Source organism: Symphalangus syndactylus, chromosome 1 (assembly GCF_028878055.3).
Source record: "Symphalangus syndactylus isolate Jambi chromosome 1, NHGRI_mSymSyn1-v2.1_pri, whole genome shotgun sequence".
Classification (NCBI taxonomy): Eukaryota; Metazoa; Chordata; class Mammalia; order Primates; family Hylobatidae; genus Symphalangus; species Symphalangus syndactylus.
The window spans coordinates 61038904-61061093 of record NC_072423.2 but is presented as its reverse complement, the minus strand read 5'-3'; positions in this window follow the sequence as shown (position 1 = coordinate 61061093).

The following is a 22190-nucleotide window of genomic DNA, read 5'->3' as shown; positions in this document are numbered from 1 at the left end:
ATTCTTAGGAGCAAAAAAATTAATTAGATCTTACCACAAATTGCATCTCAATGTCAACTTTTTTTTTCTCAAAACTACTGACTTTCAAACTACTTGGAACGCCATTGTAAACGTTGGAAACTTTCTGAAGTGATTACCTTCCATCCTGGGAATCTGCTTTAAGAAACTGCTATTGTTCAAAAAGTCCTTTCAAGATGCCAGTATGGATCCCCTGTTGTCATTTCTACCTGGCATTTAGAGTATCTTGATGAATTAATCTTCTTCTTTAAGTTGCATTGTTTTATTTATTTGTAAAGACTCCTAAAATCCTTTCAGATAGTGTGCTTGGAAGTGGAAAAAAACAGGAGACCTTATATGAAAATTTGCACACAAAGGTGACAGAACTTTATTTCTAGGGATTTTAGAGAAAGTTGCTCCTGCAAGCTTGCTTTTCACCAGGAAGCTAGGTCTGTGTCATGCATAGGCTAAAGGATGGGCTAACAGACAAAGATGGATCACACCCCAGTTACTGTACGGATGCACACTCTGTGGCTAGATAAGCTGGAAATTAGCTGGTTAATATGCACACTGAAACCAGAGACCAGATAATGCTCCAAATGAGATTCTATTCCTTGGGTGGAGAAGAAGGAATTGCTGTCACGACTGGCATAAGTGTGTTTGGTTCAGGTTCAGCATAGGAGCAGTGACTTTAGCGTGTGTACATATTAGCCAGTAATTCCTAGAACTCTAATTAATGAAATATTTGCAGAGGACATTAGCTACAGCATGTCTGCCTGCTTAGAACCACAAAGACTAAGAAAGCCAAAATGTATAGGCAACAAGAAGCCCATCTGGAGACTCTAGTCTTTGTTTTTAGTATGTATATTAATTTTAAAAACAAAATACCTACCACGTACAATAACTATGTTTTTCTGTTGTGGTTGTTTATCAGATATGAGGATTGTTTCAGCTTCATAGTCAAGATGAGACTAAATTTGTCCTCCTACAAAGATTCCAAGGAGAGCAGGAAAGATGCTGTAAGAATTAAAATGAATTATATGGGGTCCAGCCACCCCTCTCTTTGTCCCCACCTGCAGGTTGAAGCCATGCAATCACAGGCAACTTAACAAAGCTCTGTCCCTTCCTGGCCTGATGCAGGACCCTAGGCCAAATGCTGTCCCTGGCCTTATTTTCCATTCCTAGTGTGTCATTTAACAAACAATGTTTTTATTCCTTGCTATTTGATTTGAAGCCAAAATTCTGACGTGGCATCAGTTTTGCTGCCAGATAACGCATTAAACCTTACTAAGGGGTAAACATAATGATCTTCATTAAACCCTTTAAATGAACCCACCTCCCGCTTCTTCAGGTTGAGAAAAGCATTGACAGGGAACGTTGTGGAAGCGTCTTGGAGCTATTTTCTTCTTGTAACAGGGGGAGGGAGAGATGAGTGGCAGCTTTTAGGGGCAAAAAGAAAGTTAGGTAAACATAAAAGGTTTTGTAAGATTTCCTCTCCTAATGGCAAAGTTTTAGAGCAATAAATCACAATTCAGTCAATACCATTAGTTTTGGGGCATTATATACCCTCATTAAAGTGCATAAACAATTATATTTATTGAAGGTAATGTACTGTGTAGTGCATTATAACGACACTCATTAACATATGTAATCATCATTTGAATGGGCTTTACTACAATGTAAACTGATAATGGCATGATTACACACTGGGTTATTAACTTTTCAGTCTTAAGATAATAAAAGGTGATGCAAAAAACCAGAAGCACATATGCCTTGCCCTTCATTTGTGAGTTATGCATTTCCATACCAAATTCTAAGCTCAGGTACCCATGCTCAGAAGCTGTCTCTTCACTGCCTATTGTCTTGACAAAATACTAAATTCCATGCAGTGCTTTGAGGGTTGGGGCTATTTCAGACCCAATTATGAAGACAACTCTGTGAGTGACCCTATTTCTATCTTATATTGTGGCTTAATCTATCCACGCTTTGGTTTCCATACCTTTCTACCCTAGACCTTGTTAATATCACATGCTCTAAGAAAAATGAGAACTTCCTCCAAACCTTCTCTTTGAAAAATCTCATGTAAGAGTCATTTGGCTGATGATGGGGAAACATTGAGAAAACCCAGAGTAAGGCACATTGTATGAAAAGTGACAAGGTCATGAAAGACAGGGTAAGGAAATGTTCTAGAGTCAAAGAGATGCGAAAGACAAAACGAAATGCAATGTATGACCTCAGATTGGATCCTGAGCCAGAATTTTCTTCTCTCTTTTGCTGTAAAGCTGTTTTTATTAGGACAATTGGAAAACTTTGAAAAAAGTCTGTAAATCAGATAATGGCACCTTATTAAATATTGTTTTCTTGATTTTGATAATTTTACTGTGGTTATGTCAGAGTGTCCTTGTTCTTTATACACACAAAAAAAACTATTTAAAAGTAAAGTCCCTCTATGTCTACAGCTTACTCTCAAATGAATCAGAAAAAACAATATTTTTTAGGCCTAATAAGAATAGTAATTATAATATAGATGAAAAGAGCAAATCGTGAAGCAAAGGTGGTAAAAAGTTAACATAATATGGGTGAAGGATATTTAGGAATTCTTTGCACTATTTTTGCAACATTTGCTATGTCTGAAATTATTTCAAAATTTAAAAAAAGAGAGATATTTAGAATTTAAGAACTGACCACGAAAAGGCCATGACTGTAACTAAGCAGGTCTGGTGGTTGATGTTATCGGCAATGAGTCAGAATAATGATCAGGATCCCAGTACTCATGTACGTTCTTTATCTCCTCTGTCAGTGAAAGTCCCAGATTTGATACAATAGTTTTTAATTCCTTTCTTCCCAGCAGTATTTATTTCCTATATCTTAGGGTCAGGAATGACAAAAGGTTTGTGATACAAAAGGTAAAAGACATTGTACTTTAATCACTTAGATTAAAAAGTTATAGCAGTAGCCACTTAAGATTCCCTCTGAACGATGACTTCACAACCAAGTTTGGAATCAGCATGAGAGCTAGACTCAAAAGAATGATTGACTTACATCTCTGTATAAGCCCTAAGGAACAGGCTCCTGTCTTCATCTCAAATGAACTGCTGCAGTCTCACTCCTAAGTGGCATCCAAACTTTAACCATCAGATCCAGTGGAATAGGCATAAGTTTACCAACCACACTTATTTTGGGTTGAATGAAGTAAACAAAAACAAAATAAATTACCTAGAACACTGAGGAAGAACAAAGATAAAACTAAACTCAGAGGTTTCTGGTATTCGTTCTTTTTTTTCCATTAGACCACATAACCCGATGAAAGCAGTAATGTCGATATATTTTAAATTTTTCTCTAGAATATATTTTCTTCAGTGTCTAATTTGCACCAAATTTCACGGAAATTGGGGAGTTCTATAGCTAAGAGCTACCCATTTTAAAGTACAATTATAAAAGCAGAACAGCCTGATCATCCTTACAAACTACAAAGCAAAATTAATTAATACCTCTCTATAAACAAGAGGAAATGCATACTCTGTATGCATTTCTACATAGATAACTAGACTTGAAGACTACATCTGCTGGGTTAATGTTTTTATTAAATCATATTCATGTTGGCACAATCGTCTTTTCTCATTATAAACACTGAGCACTTTTATTTGCTACAGAGTATAGCTTTAAGAAATTTTCAATTGACTGACAGCTGCCTGTCAACTTCTGACTGGAGAAATCTAGGAACTCAGCCTGTAAAGCTCCAGGGAGTTCTAGGGAGCTCCAACATGGTTAATGGCCATCCATTAGCATAGGGCCCAGCAGAGCCCCAGAATCTGTTAAGTGGGAAGTTCTTGCTGTAGAAGGTCATATAATTCCCTATTGCCATCTGAGAGAACTGGGAAAATTCAACTTGAAGCAAAGACTGGGGTGCTATAAGTTTATGTACTAAGGGAAATCATTTCATGCAGTTTGGTATTACTGTACACCATGTTTTATTTATATTCTATACTGGATGAGAAATTGAATACTATACTCTTTTCTGGCAATGGAAACCTGCCTTATTCTCCTAAACTGGGCACGGCATCAATACAGCAGCTTGCAGCCTTTTTGACTATGTATTATAGAGTGGCTTCTGTGCATTATATATTAAATCCGATATGCACTGTGAGTTTATATGCCACACACACTACATTTTTCTATATTACGTCCTGCAATCTATCATATTAAGTGAAAGAGGTGATGGAGTGGGCCTCAGGTAATGTAAAGAAGATTGCTAACAGCTTGCATGCTGCGTTGAGAGTAGGTAGGAATTTCTGCAGTGTACTCTGTGTATATATCGGGAGAGCACGCTGCAAACTGACCATGTAGAGAGTTCCACATCCCTGGCAATGGAATTAACCACCTGTATACTACTAAAATTACCTACCAGCCCCAAACAACATGCCTACCCCATTAACAAAGCCCGGCAAAGGTCAAGAAAGCCAAATAGTTCTTCCCAGAAGTGGGAATAAAAATGAGGTCTGGGCTGTCAAAGGAAAAGCAGGCTCTACTTAAAAGCAGTCAACCCAGGCTAACAAAGGTCTTCAACACAAGAAACTTGGACAAACATTTAGCAATCACTGCCTCTGAGCTGTTAATCTAGATCTCATGTTCTTTGGTCTAACACATGGAAGAAACCTGCAGGTCCCATATCCAAACATCACATTTAAAAAAAAAAAAAACCCACAAAAGCCATAATTAAAAAGTATTGACTATGCTTTTTGAAATAAAAGTGTGTTTTCTATGGCATTATCTATTCATGCAGCAGAATTCCTAAATTCAGGAAGACTCAGAATTATGTTGCTTACCTCATCACTGTTCCTTAAATTATTTTTTCTGGAATTTTCTAGGATAAGGAAATACACATAGACCGGATCACTGTCTTTTTGGCATAACATTTATGGCTTATGAGGAATTCTGATGGCAATTTTTTCTTTTTTTTTTGGCTGTGAAAACTTCTTGGTTCTGCTTACCCATTGATTTAAAGGTAAAATATTTTTCCGTTACCTGGGAACTAGGTATTATGTTTGCCCATCAAGACTTTGACCTTGTGTTCAGCCACTGTGAGATCCACTGGTCCTCACTGTCTGAGATCCTGCAGTTACTTTAATCTATAGTTACTAATCTTGGAATTACACTTTAAAAAAATAAAGAAGAAGAACCCCGCTATTAGACACTCGTGACCGACCACAGGGCTCTCTTGCCTTCGCATTGTCACTGCAGACGTCTTTTTCTAAGAGCAGTGAAAGTGGTCATAAGGATGAAGAATCTTTGCTATCAATATTAGTGAAAAGAACCCCCTTTTAAGGTGCTGTATAATCACTCATTATTTCTATTCTTCTAGCACTTATATACTTCATGCAGTGAGGGGATTGTAGCTTTTGTGGAAAGGGATATTTGGCCTTGAGTGTCAGGCTTTACAGTGCATCTCTGGTGCAATATTACCAGGTGACGCCAATTCATCCCAGCGCATTTTATAGCTTAACAGAAGGTTTTGATTTCCTGGTGGAGTCTTAATTGATTCTGAATTCTTTAGCATTCAACCTTCCTCGTGGTGATTGTTATAAGATTTAATACAGGAAATATTAAGTTTAAACAAAAAAGGCCCAGAAGGGATACTTCTGTGGACTGTCAGATATATTTTTCCCTGTGAAGTGGAAGTGCCAAGCTAGCCAAGGAGACTTGGGGTTTGCTTTAGACCACCTTACGGATTTCTACAGCTGCCCCAGAGGGAGAGGATCCAAACGGCTCTGCTATCCACAATCTCAGCTGCTAGATGATGCACAGAGTGACAGTGATGAGCCAAGGAAAACTAGTAGGAGGTACTTCCAGCTTCCTTCCATCAAAGGGAAGGCTGCCAAATTCAAAACTCTAAAGATGCCAGGGAGCCGGAAAATATAGCATCAGAAAAATGGCTAGACCAGGTGAAGCCCCTGGGCTGCATACGGAGGAGCGTCTGTAACATGCTTGGCCACATTTGCACCAAGTTTCTTTCCTGCCATCGTTAGCAGCCTGTGTGCAGACCTTCCCTTATGCTTTTTAGAAGGACCGAGTCAAAGCAGGGAAATGGGATTTTAATAAAATGGCACCAGTGATAGCAAATGTTTGTTTTCCTAGGTGGAGAGGAACTGATCATCACTGAATTGCTTACAATATCTGTGTGCCTGTCCCTGGATGATAAGGATGTGAGCACCTTGCCTCTTTCTCTAGAGCAGGGCAATTCACGTTGCTCCACAGCAATGCTAGTAGGTAGGTGCAGAGATCAATCCTTCAGTCACCAGGAAGAAATGACCTCAACTGAATAGTTATTCATTCTTTCATGTGTTAAAAAGGTTCCTAAGAAACCTTTTTGATATGGTAGAGTAGAAATATAGCAGAGTGGTGGGCACATAGTAGGTTCCTGGTATGTCGATGGGAGAAACTGTGAACGAGAGGATCTCCCTCCATTCCTGAGGTGATGAAGTTATGACAGGAGGCAAAATTTTCCCAATCTGGCATTGCTCAGCAGAGATGCTCTACCACGTGGCATTCTACAAACCAAACCACAGGGCATTCTCTACCCTCGTATTGTATTCATCACAGTGCATACCCATGCAGGGTTCCCCAGTATACAATCTTATACCAATTTATACATATATCTATAGATATATATATAACGTACATAATCATTCTGCAGCTGTCAGAAGCTCCTGGAAAGCCCAAGAGTTCAGTATGAAAGCTGCGATTAGGCTGGGAAAAACACCACGGCTGCCACAGATGGCTCATTTTCACAATAGACCTGAGGTTTAAAAAAAAAAAAAAAAAAAAACAGAAAACCTAGTTGTTTTGCCTGCAGCATAAACAAGGAATATTCTCCTTGAGCAAGTGGAACTGGCTTTGCAGAAATGAGGCTCCAATCAGTCTTGCTAAATTCTAACATTAAATATATGCACATATGTACACATACAAATGGACTCCAGACAAAGATGCAGGTTTGAGGCAGCTATATTCAAAGCTTGACTTTATAACTTGTCATGGTGGTGCTAGTAGTATTTTAAAAGTTAATAAGAATATTGAATTATAAAAGTAACACATGCTCATTCCTGAAAATTTGAAAAATAGAGAAAAATCCACCCATAAATTTGTTATCCTGGGATATTTACATATTTATAAGTATTATTTTATAGATAACTTATAATTACATATTATATATAATTAATGAGTTGTACTATATGAAATAAATTATACAAAATAAAATATATAATATATAAACAACATATATAGTTAATATATTATATTATCTTTAAATATACAAATAAATTTTTATTTATTCATATGTGTATATATGTACACACACATATATATCCTGGAAATATATATAAAGCAGACATATGTCGTATACATTATAGACATAGTTATATCATCTGTGTATATATATTATACACTTTTTTACATAATACATTTATATATGTATACATTTTCATGTCATGTTTTTCTTTCTTAATATTTTAATTATAATAGGAACAATTTCCCATGTCATTAATCATTAATTACACCCACTGAACATTTTTAATGACTACATATTATTCTATTGTGTGTATATATCACAACTTTTTCCAACAAGTCATCTACTACTAGAAATCTCCAAAAAATGGTCCCAGTTTTTTGCCTCAAACAATTTTCCATTAACTGTCCTTCTATTTAAATCTTTAGCTGTGTCTCCAATTACTCGAATTACTAGTCAAAGAGTATAAACATTTTACAGACTCATACATTTAGCCAAATACTTTGCCCAAAATAAACCTTTTTAACTGAGGATAATAAATGTTCCTGGTTAGATATGAAGGCATATTGCAATGGGGCCAATCTGATATAACAAATATAATTTCATAACTTTTCACAACTTCCTAGGCACGTCTAGCCACAAAAATAAACCAAAATAAAACTATTTCCTAGCTGACTAACTGTAACTCTACAATGATTACACGGATCTTAGATAGATTGACTTTAATCTCAGCCTCAAACCCTCAAAAATGGCATTACTATCCTACATTTTATTTGTAACCATTTTATCTCATTTAGAGATACATCTCTATTACTTAGCTCTTAAGGTTATAATTTCCTGAATCTCCTCGCCATTAGGACCCTTCACAAGAGCAAACAGTTGTATTAGAAGAAGGACATGATAAAGTCCCTTATTCACCCTAATGCACAAAGTATTCTGGACCCACCTGAGAATTTCTTAATGTCTTTCAGGAGACAATATACTCTTGGAACTCTCACCCAGCTACCCTCAAGTCTCCTTTGAGATGCAAAGTATCTGAAAATTCGGAAGAATGCTTTATTGTGTATTTTTTTAAAACTGCTAGTTGTAGAGTGTCATTTTGTCCCTTGATTTTGTGGCTTAAAATCCATCTTCTGCATAAATACACTGCTAGGTAATCCTTCTGTGATCAATCTTATGTTTATCAAGGACACTAAAGCAGTGAACAGATTGCTGTGCGTGGCCCCACATGGATCTGCGTGGAGTGTGGATTGGAACCCATAGTCTACACATTTCCAATTCCAGCCCCAGCAGTTGAGCTACTCGCCCCCCTCCAGAATGATCTATGCCCTTTTGTGGAAAGTTTGATGGATAGAGACAGCTCAAGCACTAAACTGGAACCCAAAATCAATAAATGTATTAGGACTGGGTGCTCACAAATTGGTAGCCATTTAATTCCCCTGCTATTAATTTTTTTCCCTTCCAGACATGAAGTGGGGTGCAGTGTGTGAACTTGTTAAACCACAGCTGCAGGTCGCCCTTGAAGGTGCCTTAGTGGGCTTAAGGAGGGGCCTTGCTAGTACTTCAAGCAATCTCCTCGGCAGGCGTTTATTTCAAAAGTCAGGAAAAGACTCCTATTTCTCTACTTGGTATTTATTGGTTAAGAGGAAGACTTCATGCCATTTAATTTTTAAAAAACTTTTTATTATAGATATTTTCAAATATTCACAAATAGATTGAGATAATAATGTAATAAACCTTATGCTTATCACCTATTTTACATTTTTAGTTTTCACCCATTTTTAACATATTTTGTTTGTATTTTTTGTTGTTGTTGTTTAGTTTTTGCTTATGCTTCTAATTTTAAGAATCCCAGTTGATTTTCTGGAAACAATGGGCTCCTCTTGGTAGTGGCAGCACAAAGGTCACAATGTTAAGAGCATTTGTCATGGAGTTTTTCTCATCTTAGTAGTATGAGATATAACCATCCAATCAATTTGCTAAGATAAAACATCCTAGGGTCCTTACTAGTTCCAACCCATCAGCTAGTCCTGTTGACTCCACCTCCAAAGTAGATCCCATATCTGTCCACTCCTCTTCATCTCCACTGCTTCCTCCCCAGTGTGAATCCTCATCCTTCTTGCCCTGATTACAGTAGCCTCCGAGTTATCCTTCCTACTTCTACTCTTTCCTCCCAGCTCCACCAGAATCCACTCCCCGCATGGCAACTCCAGCAACCATACCACCCTCCTGCTTACCATCTCCCAGTGACTTTTACTTTTGTCACCTACAACCCCTCTCCACTAATCCATGATGGCCAGTATCATCTTTTACAAATACAAATAGACCATGCCATTCCATTTCTGAAAGCCCTCCAGTGGCTGCCTATTGCACTCAAAAGTTCAGACTCCTTGACCTGCAGGCAGCCTCTGCCTCCCTCTCAGAAGCTAATTTCCCATCTATTTTCATCTTTCGCAATATGCTCCACCTACACCTGCTTTCCTTCAGCACCTCCAACCTGTACAGCCACGCTCCTTTCCTCCTGTGGGCTTTGCTCTTGTTTCCCACCCTCCATGATCTCCCCTATGTCTTCACTGTTAACTCCTCCCTGTCATCCAGGAATAGTCTCAAAAACCCCGTCCTTGAGAAGCCTTCTCTTATCACCTGAACTAAACTAGCTTCCCAGCCCCAAAACCTTATTACTTAGGAACTTGCATTGTATTGTATGCTTATTATCCCTTCACCCCACTGCAGTAACAGCTCTATGAAAGAAGACACCTTTTCTGCCTTATTCATCATTATGTCTTGAGATTCTGGGACATGATAGGTATAGAAACTCTATAAAACTGTGCTGAAAGAAAGAATGAATGAATACAACAAGAAAGAACTTTAGATCTTATTGTAAGGATTTTAAGTAACAGCTACTTTTCCGAATGATAAAGGTATGTCTAATAGCAGAGAAAGCAGATTGTAAAAGCTCCTGGGGGCTTTGGTGGTTTGTGTGGGGCCACGGAAAATGCTAAGGAACTGCCACATGCAGAGACGAAGTCAATAGTTAAGTCAGCAACAACTGTAGAAAGGCTTATTTATCCCCCAGATCATATTTTCTTCCTGCCTTCCTCTGTCTGATATTCCTGTCATCAGATTAATGTCTTGGGGTGAAACATGTTTGCCCAGTGGTCCGCTGAGTACAGAGGTCATATCTACCACCTCCTAGTAAGTTACTAAGCTCTTAAGGCAGTTCATTTTCTCATTGCCTTCTCATTCCCTAACACCTGACAATATTACTTCCACTCCACATTATCTTCTGAAATTGATCTCCGCATATTTATATTGGTATACTAATCCTCAATTACTGTAGACTCTTAGTTATCTTTCCTGCTTCATTTTTTTCTCCAGAACCATCTTCCCTTCTACATTTCCTTCTTTCCATCATTATATTTATTCATTCATTTAAAAAAGATTAAAAAGCAACTTGGATTCTCCCTTTTTTTTCCTAACCTCCCCTACAAGGAGCATTCGATTTATTTTATTGTATTTTTCAATTAAGCCCTTTCTCTGACTAACAATATCAACAAATCCTCCCCACTTCCATATTTTATCTACTCCAGTAAATCCAGTTAATCTTGAAACAATGCTTTGCCCATATCACTGCATTGCTGAAAAACCACCTTTGACTCCCATTGCCTATTCAATAAAACCTGAACTTGGTTTAAGAGGATGCCTACCTAAAATTGGGTCTTTCAGTCTTCGCTGATGTCATTTCCCACTACTCCTGACAAAACTACTGCTCCCACCAAACACTTCTGTTCCCTGACTGCTATTCTTTCTTGATATATCCTCCCTCCACCCTATAGTCTTGACATAATAAAGGAGGAAGGACCTTGACTACTATAAAATATTAACTGTCTGAATAGAGGCTGGCTGTTCAACATGGCAGGCACTGGCCATACGTGGCTCCTCAGCTCTTGAAATGTGGCTAGTGAGACTGAGGATCTGAACTGTTAATCATCAAAATTAAATTTAATTGAAACACCAATACTCAGTGTAGGTACCGGGAAAATTTTAAGCATATTTAGAACAACTTGGATGTGTAAATCTACTTTTTCAACTGTAAGTTTTATGAAATAAAATTGTAGATCCAGTATTTCTGATGAGATTTTCGGGTCCAAATTGAGATATGCTGTAAGCATAGAGTCCACACCAGAGTGTGAAGACTAAACATGAATATAGGAATGCAGAGTATTTCATTAAAATCTTTTATTTTGATTACCTGCTGAAATCATGCTATTTTGAATATAGTAGGCTAAATAAGATATATTATAAATAGTAATTTTATTTTACGTGTTTTACATTTTACAATATTTCTGCTAGAAAGATTTAAATTATACGTGTGGCTCACATTGTATTTCTTTGGAACAGTGTTTTTCTAAATATCATCTGCATAAAAATGGTGTCATAGCCCAAAAGACTTTGATTCTGATCCCAAGGCCCATTCATAGATTGAACAAATCATAATCTCTAGGAGAAGGTCCTGGGGTTGTTATTTTTAAGTGCCCCAGGAGATCCCAATCATGAGGCACATTTGGGAAACCTGCCCTAAGTGATGGCCCTGCCTCTGGCATTTATTGTCTTCATCGCTCATTTAATGCATCCACTTAATGTGGTCATTTAATACAAGCTCTGTCATGCTATCACTCTATGTCACACATGTGTATTCCCAAGTAGACTAAAAGCGCTCAGAAAGGGGAGGTGCTAATAATTATAGCTAACATGCATTGAGTGCTAATAAGGTGTCGAATACCCTGCCAAGTGTTCTATGTTTATTTCCTCATTTAATTAATAATAGCACCTACAGTCCAGTGAAGTGGGTGCTACTCTATCCCCATTTTACAGAGGAAAGAGAGATTTGGGTCAGACAGGTATTGACTGATGCTGCTATGACCTGGACCAATTCTGTCCAACGTTACAGCCTGTGCTGCTCTTACGTGACATTGCCCAGAAGCCTAGTGCAGTATCTATTTGTACAGGAAAAGGCAGCATTTGTGCAGTTGTCTTCTAACAAGGTCAAAGTGCAATTTACATTAATAAATGCAAATGCTGGTAACATTCAGCACCCACACAAGAAAGATGGTGGGCGGGCACTCAGTTAAGTGCTGTGGTGGCGCCTTCAGGATGTAGTGCTGCATGTGAAGAGGCAGGACTGTGTTTGCCTCATTCATGCTCAAGTCAAATGCATGTCCCCTGTCAATGGAGCAACTGCTGTGGCTTCAAAAGGTCCTGGTTGATGAAGAGCTCCCTGCCTTCAGAACTCAGCTATAGGAGCACCTGTTCCAGAGCCCCAGAGGACACGGCTGTAGCTCTCTGCATTCAGGGGCTTGTGTTGGGGGGAGTACAGCATTGGAGCAGAGCAGCACAGTTGTCAGCAGGCCAAGGAGAGACCAGCTGAAGCCATGATGCCAAGGACATTCTGTTCAGGCTGCGTGGATGTTAAGATTCCCAGAAAGAGAAAGAAATGTTGGATCAGAAACCGAAGCAAGATTCACCAGGCTTGTACAAGGCATTTAGCTCTTAGTTGTTATAAAAATGAAAATAATTGTGAAAGCAGAGAGAAATCTGCAGCTGCTCGGGGCTATTCATACCGTAAGAGATCCCACCAGGCCCTCTTTATTGTTGCAGTTTTGGCAAATTATTTTCTTATCACACATAACCTTCTCACTTCTGTTCCTGGATAAGCACTTAGGCCCATAAAGCTGTGGGTCAGCCACAGTTGAGCATCCAGCACACGGAACAGGCGGCCATGGGGAGCTCCAGAGCCCGCCTGTCAGAAAAGCAGCAACTGGAGTCTATAAAAAGTTGGCCTGGCCGGTCCATTAATGGACCCAAGTCTGGGGCTCTGGCTTGGATCACCCTCCCCCTCCACAGAGCCTCACCTGCAGGGATGGCCACCTTGGGAGGGCCACCTTGTGGGCTGGGGCCCACCTTCCCTGGGTGCTGAGCCCCTAGTGGCCTCAAGGGCAAGGGGCAGGTGCATGGGCAAGCACTCAGCTGCGAGGCGCTGGTCCCACCATGGACAGAAGGGGCCGGGTGCCCACCACACATGTGTGCTGGACAAATGCGCTGGCATCTCCAGCGTGGGCAGACAGCATGCCGCTCCCATTATCCTGGCCCATTAGGGAAGCAATTGGAAAAAAAACATTTAACAATTTGGACAAGAGTGAGGCTACAGAATGGCTCGTTTCTCTGTGACAGCCTGCCACGTACAGATGAAAGGGAAGGCTTATAACAAATTTTCATTACCCCCAAATAAAAAAGCAACAGCAGGCAAAGCAAGGGCTTTGAGGCTGAGAGGTGGGGCCAGAAATCCACCCAGAAGACCACAAAGGAGCCTCAGCAAAACAAATCAATCAATCTCTCAGTCACTTCCACTTGCCTAGCACAGTTCATGCCAGTGGCAATCAGGCCTGTCAGCCTGTCAGGCTCTGGCCTTCAGCTCCTTGCCTCACACTGTTAGAAAATGCACCAAAGTACTACCTCCAGGGCTCTCCCCTTGCAAAACCCCTTGCCCACCTTCCCTCAACAGCCTATGCTCTGTAGGAAAACCTACCCCCAACCTGAGAGGCAGCACTGCAGGATTTGGTAAAGGGAAGCGATTGGGGTTTGCAAACAGCACCGGCATCTTTGCCTTTTGCTCTGCTTCCAACTTCAGTGAGCGCCGAGTGGAAATCAAACCTCAGATTCAGGAGGGCATGGGCCCTACAGGGTTCCCAGATTCCCAGAGCTGGGGCTTCGTCAATGTTCCTCCCACCCCCAGTTCATGTTCTGCCGAGAGAGTTCAGGACACCCACCAGGCACAGACACAGACCCCAAATGAAACCCCACCTCTGAATACCCCACACAGGTCCTGCAACCCACTCCCGCTCTAATGAGTCTGGCTGCCTGCAGAGCTGCATAATACATTGCGCCTTTGACCTTATTAGAAGACAACTACACAAATACTGCCTTTTCCTGGCCTGGGTGTCTGTCCGCAGGTATCCCCAGCACGTTTACCATTGCAGATAAAAATGAATTGTGATGGGGAGCTGCAGGCTGGATGTTGGATAAGACCAGGGCTGGAATAGAGAGGCTTTCCCTTCCATGATTTCTCTAAACCCTCGTCATTCCTTATCAACAGCTTCAAAAACACATGTTATTAAACATCTGGGTTTTAGTGACATCCAAAACTGTGTGGAGAGTAAATGGGATTCGTGGGTGTAAGTATTTTTACCTTTGGGAATGGCTAGTGTTGACAGCTAAAGGACAGAGTCAGGTCACAGGCTCAAGAATACTGAAGCAGGGTCCCCAAATTACCATTTTTTTATTTGTATGGGATTCAGGAAAAGAGTTTGCAAAAAAAATAGCATACACACAGAAATGTATAAAAGATGTTTTAATCTCCCTAACATGACAGATGTTAATTGTGAAGGATTTGTGGTGTTTGTGATGCATACACACAGGTAACTACTGAAAGCTACTGAGAGTTCAGAGGAGGAACATCCCTTAACAGCTGAGTGATCAAAGGACTCACTAAAGACAGGGATAAACACTGATCGAGCACTTTCTTATGTGCCAAGTCCCTTAGAAAAATTGTCTTTTTGAATGGTAAACTGAGGCCCAAAAAGGGAGGGGCAGAGCAAGGAGAAGGAGTATAGTTTGACAAGGAGGATTGGCCAAGGACAATCAGAGAACAAAAGCACAGAGACAGAAAATCAAATTCCATGGTTGAATGCCTACTCTGTACCAGGTACTGGCCCAGACACGAGGGGAAAACAAAGATGCAGGAGGCATGGGCTTCTCCTTCAAGGAGCTTGAGACTAAGACACTCCCGGGACACCACGACCATGAAATGCCATGATGGACAATAGAGGATATCACAGAACAAGGATACAATAACTGGGTGGCGGGGGTGCAGGGGGCACAAGGCGGTGGAATGTTTGGGAGGCAGTGGTAGGCTGTTTTGACAAAGGGACTGCCCAGAAATTTCTCCCTTTTACATCCAAGGATCCAACCTAGTATCGAGGGAACTGCATATTGGCCTTTTTAATCTCCCCTCATTTTCCCAGTCCAACAGGACACAGTCACTGGCCATGGGAGGAAAGGAATGGGAGATAGGGTGAAGGTTAAGAATTTTTTCCTGGCTTGTGCTATATCTTTGCTAGGAAAATTGTACCACTCCTAGTTTTTTCTGAGATTTATGCTCTCCATGGACAGATGAAAAGAGCATAAAGAAGTAGGGAATTTCAGAACTAAAGACTTCCTTGGTATTACATTCACCTTGGCCTGGTTTCATTCATGGGCTCTTCATTGATAGGCACTGGCTTTGACCCAGGATAGAGAGGGGGCTTGGAATTATCGATACATTGGTCACAGAACATGCTCTGACATTCTTACAAATAATCTGCAGGCCCTGGATTTTAGAATAAATGATTCACTTGCATAGTCTATGTCTTTATGACATCTCTTTTCCTGTTTTAAGAAATACTAAAGATATTAATAAATTCAAGCCTACCTTATAGAATACTCTGAGGTAGAGGGCCCAAGTATACGCTATGACTAAAACTATGTACAGAAGAACAAATATTCTATAATCCAACATTCAATTTCTTGGAGAAGTTTGTAAATGATTAGAAGGTGTGAATAGTAGCATTCTTTTGCAAAGCACTCCTGCATGTATTGCCTTATTCACTCCTCTCTATTACCTGAACTAGATGGGAATTTTTATCCCATTTCAGGTCCAGGGTAACAATATGACTTGTCAATTGCCACATCATTGACAAATGGCAAACTCTGAACCTAGAATTGTTTAAAAACATAATTATTTTGCTCTTTGAGTACCTAATACTCACCATGTATTGTATACTCACTTTATTTTATCCTTATAATTACCTGCATAGTAGGTTATTATCATCTTTGATTTATGATTGAGAAATGAAGGCTCCAAGAAAGAAAGTGACTTTCTCAGGGTACTGCTGGTCATAGTGGGGTCTGGGATATGAGGATTTTCCCTAGAAAGGAAGTCTTTAAAGAGCTAAAAGACTCTTTTACAGAGGGAATGAACACCAGACTTAGGACAATGAAACTGAATTCCAGGTTCTGTCCACTAAATCTTCAGGCAAATCATTTTCATGTACTGAGCCTTTGCTTCCTCCTCTGTTAAATAAACCTATAGGAATGTTTCAACCCATGGGTGAGGATGGATGCCAAATAGCTGCACATCAGTTTACATCATATTTCACTGTCAAACTCAGCAAAATTACCTTGGATTTTGGAATATGATTTTGCGGACGCTTGCTGCACAAACAAGCAATATGAGTCTGATAGGCATATTCTTGAGTGAAAGAAGCAAATGACAGAATTATTCTTGCCATGTAGCTTTGTTCATTCAGAGTTCAAAAGCATGCAAAACTAAGCAAGATATTGCTAATATATTTATTAAAATATAATTTGAAATAAATAAACTTAGAATATGGCACCTCAAATTCTAAGTCCAGGGCTTTTTTCACCACAATACATTGTATCATGAATGCACTGTGTTCCTACAAATTTCTTTCTATGGAAAAAATAATCCTAAAATTCTTTCTATGGAAAAAACAATTTTGAAATTCTTATGTAACCACAAAAGACTGAAAAGAGCCAAAGCAACTTTGAGCAAAAAGAACAAAGCCGGAGGTATCATGCATCCCAAATTAAAAATATACTGCAAAGCTACAGTAATCAAAACAGTATGGTAACCCACAAAAATGTACTCAACTTATCTTTGACAAAGAAGCAAAGGCAATACAATCTAGCAAAGATAGTCTTCAACAAATGATGCTGGAATAAGTGGATACCCACATGCATACACACAAAAAGAATCTAGACACAGACCTTATTTCCTTCACAGAAATTAACTCAAAATGGATCATAGACTTAAATATAAAATGATCAAAGGGTTGTGAAATAAATCATTGCTAAACTAGACTTCATTAAAATTAAAAACCTTTTCTCTGCAATAGATAATGTCAAGAAAATGAGAAGACAAGTCACAAACTAAAGGAAAATATCTGCAAAAGACACATCTGAAAAAGGACTGTTATCCAAACATAAAGGATGCTTAAAACTGAACAATAAGAGAATAAACTTTTCTATTAAAAAATAGGCCAAAGACCTTAACGGGCAATTTACCAAAGAAGATATACAGATGGCAAATAAGCAGGTAAAAAAATGCCCCATGTCATATGTCATCAGAAAAATGTGAATTAAAACAATAACAAGATAACACTACACACCTATGAAAGTGAAAATCCAAAACACTGACAATACCATATGCTGGTGAGGATGTGGAATGAAAGGAACTCTCATTCATTGCTGATGGAACTGCAAAATGGTATACAGCCACTTTGGAAAACCATTTGGCTATTGCTTACAAAACTGAACATACTCTTACCAAAAGATCTGTAATTGTTCTCCTTGATATCTACACCAAATAATTGAAAACATGTCCACACAAAAATCTGCACATGGATGATTATAGGAGCTTTATTTATAATTGCCAAAATTTGGAAACAACCAAGATATCCTTCAGCAGGTGAATGGATAAATAAAATATGGTACATTCAGACAATGGGATATTATTCAGCACTAAAAAGAGATGAGCTATCAAGTTATAAAAAGACATAGAGGAAACTTAAATGCTTATTACTAAGTGAAAGTAGCTGGTCTACAAATTCTACATAGTGTATAATTCCAACTATATGACATTCTGGAAAAGGCAATATGAAGACAATAAAAAGATCAGTGGTTTTCAGGGGTTCACACAGGGGAGAAATGATAAGGAGACCACAGAGAACCCTTAAGGCAGTGAAAATACTCTGCATGATATTTTAATTGTGGCTACATGTAATTATACAATTCGTCCAAACCCACACAATGCACAATACCAAGAATGAATCCTAATGTAAACTCTGGATTTTGTGTGATATGATGTGTCAATGGAGGTTCATAAACTGTAATAAACGAACTACTCGGGTGGGGGATATTGATAATGGAGAAGTTACGTGGGGACAGAGGGTGTATGGGAAATCTCTTACTTTCTTCTTAATTTTGCTGAGAACATAAAACTGCTCTAAATAAATTAAATCTTTAAAAAAAAAAGTATGATGTTGGCATAAAAACAACATATAAACCAATAGAACAGAATGAAGAGCCCAGAAATAAATCCACACATATATGACCAATGGATCTTCAACAAGGGTACCAATGAACAAAGGACAGTCTCTTCAATAAACAGTGTTGAAAAAACTGGATATCCACATGCAACAACATGAAATTAGATTATTTTACTGAATATATAAAAATCAACTCAAAATGGATTAAAGACTTAAATGTTTAAATCCTGAAACCATGAAACTCCTACAAGAAAACATAGGGAAAACCCTCCTGACATTGGCCTTGGCAATGATTTCTTGAATATGGCTCCAAAAGCACAGGCAACAAAAACAAAAATAGACAAATGGGACTACATCAAACTAAAAAGCTCTGCACAGTAATCAACTGGTGAAAAGACAACCTATGGAATGGGAGGAAGTCTTTGCAAAACATACATCTGATAAGAAGTTAATATCCAAAATTTAGAGAAACTCAAACAACTCAATAGCAAATAAATAAATAACCTGACTGAAAAATGAGCAAAGGGCCTGAATAGATATTTCTCCAAAGAAGATATACAAATGGCCAATAGATATATGAAAAGGTGCTCAACATCACTAATCATCAGGGAAATGCAAATTAAAACCATTATGAGATATGATCTCACACCTATTGGGATGACCATTATCAAAAAAAAAGATAGATAACAAATGTGAGCAAGGATATAGAGAAAAAACCCTTGTATACTGTTGGTGAAAATGTAAATTTTGTAGCCATGACAGAAAATAATATGAAGGTTCCTCAAAAAATTAAAAATAGGGCTACCATATGATCCAGCAATTACATTTATGTGTATATAGCCAAAGGAATTGAAATCAGGATCTAGGAGAGACATCTACACTCTCATGTTCATTGCAGCATTATTCACAATAGCCAAGATATGGAGACAACCTAAATGTCCGTCAACAGATGAATGGATAAAGGAAATTCAGTATATACATACAATGGAATATTATTCAACCTTAAAAAAAAGAAGGAAATCCTGCCATTTGCTACAACATGGATGAAATGGTAGGTCATTATGAAATAAGCCAGACACAGAAGAATAAATACTGTGTAATACCACTTACATAGAGAATCTAAAATAGTCAAACCCATAGAAGCGGAGAGAAGAATGGTGGTTGCCTGAGGCTGGGGGAAGGGGAAATGAGGAGGCGTAAGTCAAAGGCACAAAGCCTTCATTATACAAGCTGAATAAATCCTGGAGATCTACCGTACAACGTTGTGCCTGTGGTTAACAGTAATGTATTGTATACTTAAAAATTTGCTAAGAAGGTATATCTTATGTTAAGTATTCTTTTCACCAAAATAATGAATAAGTAAATAAATAAAGACAGTGGAAGGAAACTTCTGGAGGCAATAGATAAGTTTATGGCATAGACTGTAGTGATGGTTTTAGGATGTATGCAGATCTCCAAACTCATCAAGTTGTATACATTAAATATGTAAGCTTTTTGTAAGTCAATCATACCTCAATAATGTCAATTTAAAAAAAAAAAAAAAGAAAGCTCTTTCTACACTAAAACATGGACAAGCATTCTGATTTACTTGGCCATGTTGCAACTCGCCATTAAACGGAACTCCAATATCAAAGAAGCAAGGAATGAGACTGCCACTTGGGTTATTTAGATCGAAAATTTCTACATCAAGTAATGAACATGAAAAAGTTCTGAATTTTTTAGGAAATCACTCCAACTTTCCACTTGCCACTGCTAAGAGACTTCACACCTGAAAGGCCACATGGCTAGGATAGAGCTGTGTCTAAAGCCGAAGGCCTCCATGACCAGATGAGGACTGCAGTTCCTGGAATATTCTCATTTCAGGAGGGAGAGGCGGTAGGGGACGCCTGGACTCAATGCTTCCATGTTTTCATTGCAGTATTATGCAGCATTTTGCTGTGACATCTCTCAGGAAGGGATGCACTGAGAATATCACCATTCTGCCAGAATTACACTAGGGAGTAGCTAGGAAATTTTAAGTCTATACGTGGATTTCTGGCGAGAATAGAAAGTCTTCCTTTCATAAGATTATCTTGATTTAAAATTCACAAATCACTGTTTCCCAAAGTGTGGCCTGCACATCATATTGCAAGCACCACTTGGGGTATTAGTTAAAAATACAGATCCCTTGTTCCCATTACAGTTCCACCAAATCAGAATCTGTAGGAGGGGTCCCCAAAATTTGCATTTTAACTTTCCAGGTGATCTCTATATGCCCTGAAGTTCATGAGCCACCATTCTAAACAAAACAAACCACTCCCATATCCATGATGCCCTCCTTTAAACAAGGATTCTGGCCAGCTAAAATAATAAAATTTGTACTTCTCCCAGGACACAGAATCGCTCCCCAAAGAAAGCAATTGGCAGATATTCCTGCTGACGGGTGGCGGCTGTGGCTGCAGTAGTTATTTCCAGGCAATGGACAATTCTTCCAGCCCAAATGAAACTTAAGCTTAAAATAACAATGATGGTTTTTCTGTAGCAGTGACGAATCTTTCAATTTATCATTCCCCAAAATCATACGGACTGCTGAAGCCATTAGATCCAATAGTGCCCATCCATGAGCAAGCTGGACTTTGCTTTAACCTCAAATACCATCTGAGAAAGTCAAAATAATGTCACAGGGCTGGCTTCCATTTTGCTTTTTCTGAGCACTTTCGTACTCAGCTCACCTCTGAGCATAGATGCTATTCTGCTGACCTCCACCCTTTCTTTATTTGCTTCTTTTTGATCCTTCTCCTTTCTCATGTGCCTTTCCAAACTCAGCCCCTATGAGCATGTAAGGGTCTTAGAAAACATGGAGTCCTTCGGAGCCTGATGGGAGATGCCGAAAGCAACTAAAAAAACCATAATTCATGTTTCCAAATTCCAGAGGGGGAGAAAAACAGCAAAGTGAACAGACTTGTGAAAAAAAATAAGGAATTTATCAACATTTATCAGTTTGATTCAGAGCAAAGCATGATTAAATATTTATTGCAGATGCTGGTGAATTCCAGCTTCTCCTTAGTGAAGGGGCTGCACTCAAGGACACCCAGGAGACCCCTTTTCCTTAGCTCGCCCCTCCGCTTTCTGTCTGACCCACAAAGGGCCAGAGCACACTTTCTCTGCATAGAAGGAAAACCTACTGGGGCATTTCTTCTTTACAACCAAATGCAAAGCTGCCTGCTGTGTAAATAGATGAAACTAAGAGACTAAGTGACACCATTCTCAATGCAAAAGATGTTAACCCTAAGTTTTCACAGCAATGCACTGGAATTCTCAGAGGCTAAAAGAAGCCCACAAAGCCCTCTGCAAAAGTAGGGCAACCTTTTCTACCAGTGAGCTCCGATTATGTACATCTTAGTTCAACCACTGACTCAAGAGGATGCTTACAGTCAGCAGGAAAGCATGGCTGCAGGTGGAAGGGATAATGGTGTTGGGTCAGGTGGATTAGATTTATCAGGAGAAATTGGTCAAATATGCATGTGGTTCTTCTCATGGTCATGCTCATCCTCTTAGTCTACTGTTAATAGCAAAAGACGCCCTTTTAAAGGTAATTGCTACATTTCATCACTTGTTCATGTGGCTTGCACAGTTTGATATTTATGACTGTCTCATCTTTCATACAAATGGAAATCCTGGGAGTCTGCCCTCATAGGCTTCTAGTATTAGCCCTTCCTGTCTCTCAACCTGTGTTTTTCCTTCAATGGCCATTTGCTCCCTTTGTG